Below are 6,929 nucleotides of genomic sequence, written 5' to 3' on the forward strand. Positions count from 1 at the left end.
GCTCTGCTCTAATTACTGGATCCAAGGCATACATTGGTCTAACTTGACCACTAATCTGGTCTGACCACGAATCTGGTCCACAATTTTATAAAACAATCCAATTCTATCATAATAACAGAATAAATAATGTAAAGCAATAAACAGAATCAAAAGCAACATTGGATGTCCAATAATGAGATGGTTTCAATCTTCATAAAGGAATAATATGGCAATTTCAAAGAATGGCTGTCAGGTAATGAAAGAATTGGATAACAAAGGAATCAAAGTTTCAAGGTTAAAAGGATTTGGTCTTTCAAAGCATAAGGTACAATGGTTTGAATATGTAGGCAATCTTGATTCAGTGTTCGGTATTTAGTTTGTATGTATTTGTGGAGTAGTATCATATATCTGTGGTTTGCATTTGGGTAATCAACAATCAATGGTTCGGAAAGAATAAGGTTTACCGCTCAAAGATCAATAGTTGGAATCAAGGTTTAGGGTTCAGTGCTTCAAAGCACTTACAATATAAAACAGGCTATCAATTATCTACAATATATCTCGATAAAGTTCAGAACACTTGCCTGATATTAGCTTGATATACTTCACTAACTTCCAATCACAATCTCATATTCCTCGACTACTTGCTTCCCTTTCCTACGCCTTGCCTCTTCTGCTCACATATCATAAGTATCTATCAATACTCAACTCATATGATTCTATTCGGTATACACTTCTATCTACCCTTCGTTTTACCCAAATCCGACTAACGGATTGAAAGTTATACTAAAAACAAGTAAACACTAATCACATAGTCCGACAGTCAAACAAACAAGTCACATATAACACATAACACGTCAAACAATCAATGAAATTTCATTTATAAGGAATTCTCGGGTCATAAACAGTCTTTCGGGTATTTAATACGATTTTGAAAACATTTTTCGGAGTCAAAACGAGTCGTTGGATAAATTTTAAAGCAATAAACAGGGTTCGGTTGGCCAAATCTGGCTTCAAAATAATTTTATAATAATTACCGAGCCTTGAGAACAATTTAAAATAATATTTTAAAGCTCGAAACTATTTTTCAGAATTTTTAAATCAATACAAAATAATTAAATCTAATTAAATAATTAATTAATAATTAATTAAATCAATTAATCAATTAATTTTCAAATTAATTGACCAATTAATTAATTAATTATTAACTAAAATTAATTAACTAACTAATTCAGATTTATTTTTGAATTAAAAATAATTTTTGGAATTAAAATAATAATTTTTGGAATTTTTAATAATTAAAAACGAATTTTTATAATTAAAATAAATAGAAAATATGATTTTTAAACATTTTTAAAACAGGAATCCAAAATATGCAAACTCTGGAAACCTGGGGGACTAAAATGTTTCGTTTTTAAAACTATAGGGGCTAAACTGCAATTTTGCAATTCTCCCCGCCGGAAAACGATGGGTTCGCCGGAGAACTCGTCTCCGGCACCGTCACACCTTTACAACCTCCAGATTATATCTTCTAATCACCAGGAACTCAGCCATGCAATCAAGACACACAACATATCACAGAATTGGCCGGAATATGGCCGGGAAGTTCGCCGATTTCCGGTGAACTTTAAAAGACAACTCCGTTCAAACCAGGAATCGTCTGATAACATACTATACATGAATCGATTGCAAATTTCAAGGGGAACAAAACCCAATATCTCTCAACATCTGATAACCCCTAAATAAGAAACCCCCAAATTCAATCAAGAACATTCAAACGAATTATAAACCCTAATTTCTAAATTCGAAAATTAAACTCACTTTTGAACATGTTATTGAACTCCAAATCAGTCATATGACATATCAAAATCATTAGGAAGAAAAGATCTTCAACATGCAAGCATCAAATCATTCAAACAATCATCCGAACAAAAATTCATATTTTTAATCAAAATAATTTGAAATTAATAAAAATTATAGAAAAATAACCTTTGATTCTGCAGTTCTGAAACTTAGATAATCTGATAGTACTCCTTAAACCCTTCGTTTTGATTACCAGAGCTTTCCAAACGGATTTCAATAACACCTCCGATTTGCAGTTTGATTCTTGAAAGGTTTTATGAATATATGTATTTTCTCTGTAAAATTATATAATTACAGTTTGCAAATAATTTTCGGTACGAAATAAAATACGGTAAAGGCTATTTATACTTACGGAAAACTAGTATCCCGTTGGATCATTCCGGATATTAAATAGTACGTTTATTTATAAAAACGGATCCAAACGGTACCGGTTTTCGGGATAATTATCCAAATCAGTACAATTTGTACTGCGGTCTTGGTCTCAGCGCCTGGTTACACGTATTATGAGGTGATAATTGTAATAGTTTAATAAAAAGATCTCGTTTATCGAAAATACGAGTTTTATTGATTTACGGAAACGAATTTTGTATCGAAAATATTACGCCGGGACCCGCACAGGACAAACCGTACGCCGGATCGAAGAAGTCGAAATATGGAAAATGCTCGGAATATTGCAATTAGGTTAAAAAGGAGTTCTCGAAAGAGTTTCGGGTTATAAAAACGTAAAAACGGGTGAAGTCGGCTGGTTCCCGATTATATAAAATAGTGTATACTTACTCGGAAAAAGAATTTATAAAATTCATAAATTTCCTATAAAATCATAAATCAACATAAAAATAAATAGGAAGATATGACAATTATCTATATTTTATTTTGGACATATAAAAATTAAAATACTCAATTTATATTATTTTTAAACATCCAAACACATATACCACTTAACAAATAAATCATAGAATAAATACTGAACATGCATAATATTTATTTATTAGCAAAAATAATTACACGATATATCTCAGATATTACAGTAACAATGTCCGAGTCAATGAACTTTAACGACCACTGATGGAAAGCACATAAACTATAAATTAACAATGCAGTCCCCGGCAGCGGCGCCAAAAACTTGTTAGTCGCTAAACACGCGCTAATAATACACGCAAGTATACGAGTTCGCAAGTAGTATAGAATCTTTTCTAGTTCGTTCCCACAGAGACTGTATTGGTTAACTATCTAATTTATGCACCTAAGAAACAATGTATGGTTATCGCTTAATGCTAAGACTATTAAATACTTCATTCAATAGATTTATTATTCTTAACCTAAGCATGCAATGGTGATGACACTAATCAGACAACACGAAACTGATAAATGTCAACTTTCGTTAGACATCCACAAAAGAGATAGAAGCTGAATAGGCACCAATTATATTGAGACCCTATATGTCTATAGAATTTGACAACATAACGGTTTAAGCACAAGTTATCTATCTTGATTACATAGGGCAAGTAAGATGGTTAAAATTACCTACGAATCATGCATAACAAATACATGAACCTATGCTAGCATGGTAAGTTCTAAATACTTAAATTTACTTTCGCTTCATTAAGAATTAACACACTATCTTTTAAGTTCACGACGCTCATAAGACGAATACGCACAACCAATACTAGGATATCATACAATCACCACATACTAAGGCATCAAACAATTCAACTAAAGAAATCCATAAATAAATCCGCTAGAACCCCACGATAACGATTAGCCCATAATCGGATTCATCATCAACGTGGGTTCCGATGAAAACATGATATAACAAACGTAGTCTTTATACGAATAAATAAAACCAAGTACAACAAGAGTAGAGGTTCATCAAAATAAGAAACAAGCATCCAAACTACAACTCAAAACAAAGATTCACAAGCATAAACTAGATCGTCTTCGCCTTTGTTGAATTGTGTTAAAGGTCTCTTGTCGTCTTCTCCTTGCGCTCTAGTCGATCTCTGACTTGATAAATAATGAAAAACGACCTAAAGTTATTTATATAGCAACCCTCAACAATCTGGAAGCCTTCCCTTTTAGAATTGTAGTAGAAACAGGATTCTGAAATTCGGCCTCGGCGCGGCCGCGCGCTATCACAGCGCGGGCGCGATACATTTCTGGAACCCCGGAGGGGCCGCGCGCTATCACAGCACGGGCGCGCCGTCCTTCTGGGAAAAACACAGATTTTTTCTTAAATCTTGCTGCTTCGATCCGGCTTTCCACGAGCTTTTATTCCAACACCACCTGGACACCAAATTAGCATCAAAACAATGTTAATTCACCTGATTACCTGAATAGTGCCTGAAATGCAAAAACACTAGAAAACACATTAAAACACATAATAACTTGAGTACAAATGCATCAATTTAAAGCTTATTAGAGCATAAGAAAGTGTCATCAATGCCACTCAACACTATGCAGCTCATTCCAATTTCAAGGTCTATCAAATAGATGTCAAAAGTGCTTTTCTACATGGAAATTTGGAGGAGGAAGTCTATGTCAGTCAACCTCCTGGTTTTGAAGATCCAAATTTTCCAGAATATGTCTACTATCTTTTGAAAGCACTTTATGGACTGAAGCAAGCTTCTAGAGCCTGGTATGACACTTTATCAAAGTTTTTTTGGAAAATCACTTCACAAGAGTACTGTTGATAAAACTTTATTCTATAGAAATTTTAATGGCTCTAGTATACTTGTTCAAATCTATGCAGATGATATTATATTTGGCTCTACAGATGAAAAACTCTGCAAAAAGTTTGCCAAATTAATGCAAAGTAAGTATGAAATTAGCATGATGGGAGAACTAACTTACTTTCTTGGTTTACAAGTTAAGCAAGTTAGTGATGGAATATTCATTAGTCAAACTAAATATATTCATGATATTTTAAAAAAGTTTGATCTAATGGATTGCACATCTGCAAGAACTCCCATCGCCACTGCAACTAAGCTTAAATTAAACACTACTAAAAAGTCTGTGGATATTTCAAGCTATATAGGGATTGATTGGCTCACTTCTGTACTTAACAGCTAGTAGGCCTGATTTAATGTTTGCTACTTGTCTTTGTGCTAGATTTCAGACTGATCCTAGAGAATCTCACTTAGTAGTTATCAAGAGAATTTTCAGATATCTCAAGGGAACACCAAAACTTGGCATTTGGTACCCTAGAGATTCTGGTTTTGATCAAACTGGTTATTCAGATGCAGATTATATAGGGTGTAAAATAGACAGAAAAAGTACAACAGGAACCTGTCAATTTCTAGGGAACAAGCTTGTATCCTGGTTCAGTAAAAAGCAAAATTCAGTTTCTACTTCTACAGCTGAAGCTGAATATATTGCTACTGGAAGTTGTTGTGCACAGATTTTTGGATGAAAAACCAATTGTTGGACGATGGTCTATAAGTGGATAGAATTCCCATTTTCTGTGATAACACAAGTGCAATTCCCATCATTGAAAATCCAATACAGCATTCAAGAACAAAGCACATAGACATCAAGTACCACTTCATTAGGGAACATGTGATGAATGGTACTATGGAACTTCATTTTGTTCCAAGTGAAAAGCAGCTTGCAGATATCTTTACCAAGCCACTTGATGAATCCACATTTTCAAGGTTGGTAAGTGAGTTAGGTATGCTCAATTATTCTTGAATTATTTCAGATATTTTTGCAAGTTATAATGCATCCGGAAACTTAATTGATTTTTCTGTTTTGGATGAAATTTTGGCTAAGTCAAAATTTACATCCCGGCGGATGATCATTATCCATCGAGTTTGATCATCAGTCAGAATATTATTTGTTAATAAAATCAATTACTTTTCTGGATTATTTCATAACCGACGGATAATTGTTTTATTCTCATCCATCGAATTGTCTTAATCTTAGCCGTTAAAACTCTGAACGTTATCCATCGGGTATACTTATAGTTTGTAAGTATAACACGACGGATAAGTGACAGAATTTTTACAGTTTTTTTATTTTTATAACGGCTATTTTGGGCTATTTTGATTGATTACTTTATTTCACTTTATTATTTTTGACAGTTTATTTCTGAGATAGTATAAAAGCAGAATTCATTTTTGTTCTATTCTTTTATCATTCTTAAATCAATTTCTCTAACTTCCTTTCTTCACCAAAGCAAATACTCTCTCTGCAAATTTCTCATTCTCTAACAATGGCACCAGTAGTCAAAATCATGTCTCAATCTGGATTTATCTATGAAAAGAACAACTTTGTAGCTCTTGTGAACAAGGAGATTTCACAGTCTGGAGACTTTCACAAGATGATGGACTTTGTGAAGAGCTGTAAACTCAGTTATGCTATGCTGGAATCACCCACAATCTACTATGTAGTTGTGGAAGAGATATGGACAACTGCCGTGTACAACTCTACTGATAAAACCATAATTTTCACTCTTAAAGGTAAGCAGTTTTGCATTAATAGTGACATTATCAAAGCATGCTTTAAAATTCCAGATAACAACTCTACTATCCCACACACAGATACTAATATATTTAACATGTTAAATTATATGGGCTATGCACTTTCAACTTCTAAGTTAAGTGAAATTAGGAGGCTAGGTCTTAGAAAGGAATGGAGCTATCTATGTGATGTTGTGACTAAGATATTTTCTGGTAAAATAAGCAATTTTGATTCTGTTAACATTTCCATGCTTAACATGCTTTATATGCTAGTTACTGATAAGTACTTTAACTTCAGTGACTTGATCATGTGTTAGTTAGGTTATAAGTTAAGAGAACTTAATAAGAGAGGTAAAAGTGTCTATTATGCTAGATTCTTTATGATGCTTGCTAACCATCTTATTGAGAATATTGTTGTTGAGAACCCAACCAACAAACTGAATTGTTGGGTTCAAGAAAGGAGAGTCATTGTTTATCTCAACAGGGCAAGTCACCACAAAGAGGTGCCCCTCTTTTACTTTCCAATCGTGGGGGACCTCAGGTAAGTGAGGTAAGCACCACTGTCTCCACTCTTCCAACCTCGCATATTTCTTTGCCTTCAAGTGTAGCTATGGCATCTGTGTCAATGACCCA

Source organism: Apium graveolens, chromosome 7 (genome assembly GCF_009905375.1).
Source record: "Apium graveolens cultivar Ventura chromosome 7, ASM990537v1, whole genome shotgun sequence".
Classification (NCBI taxonomy): Eukaryota; Viridiplantae; Streptophyta; class Magnoliopsida; order Apiales; family Apiaceae; genus Apium; species Apium graveolens.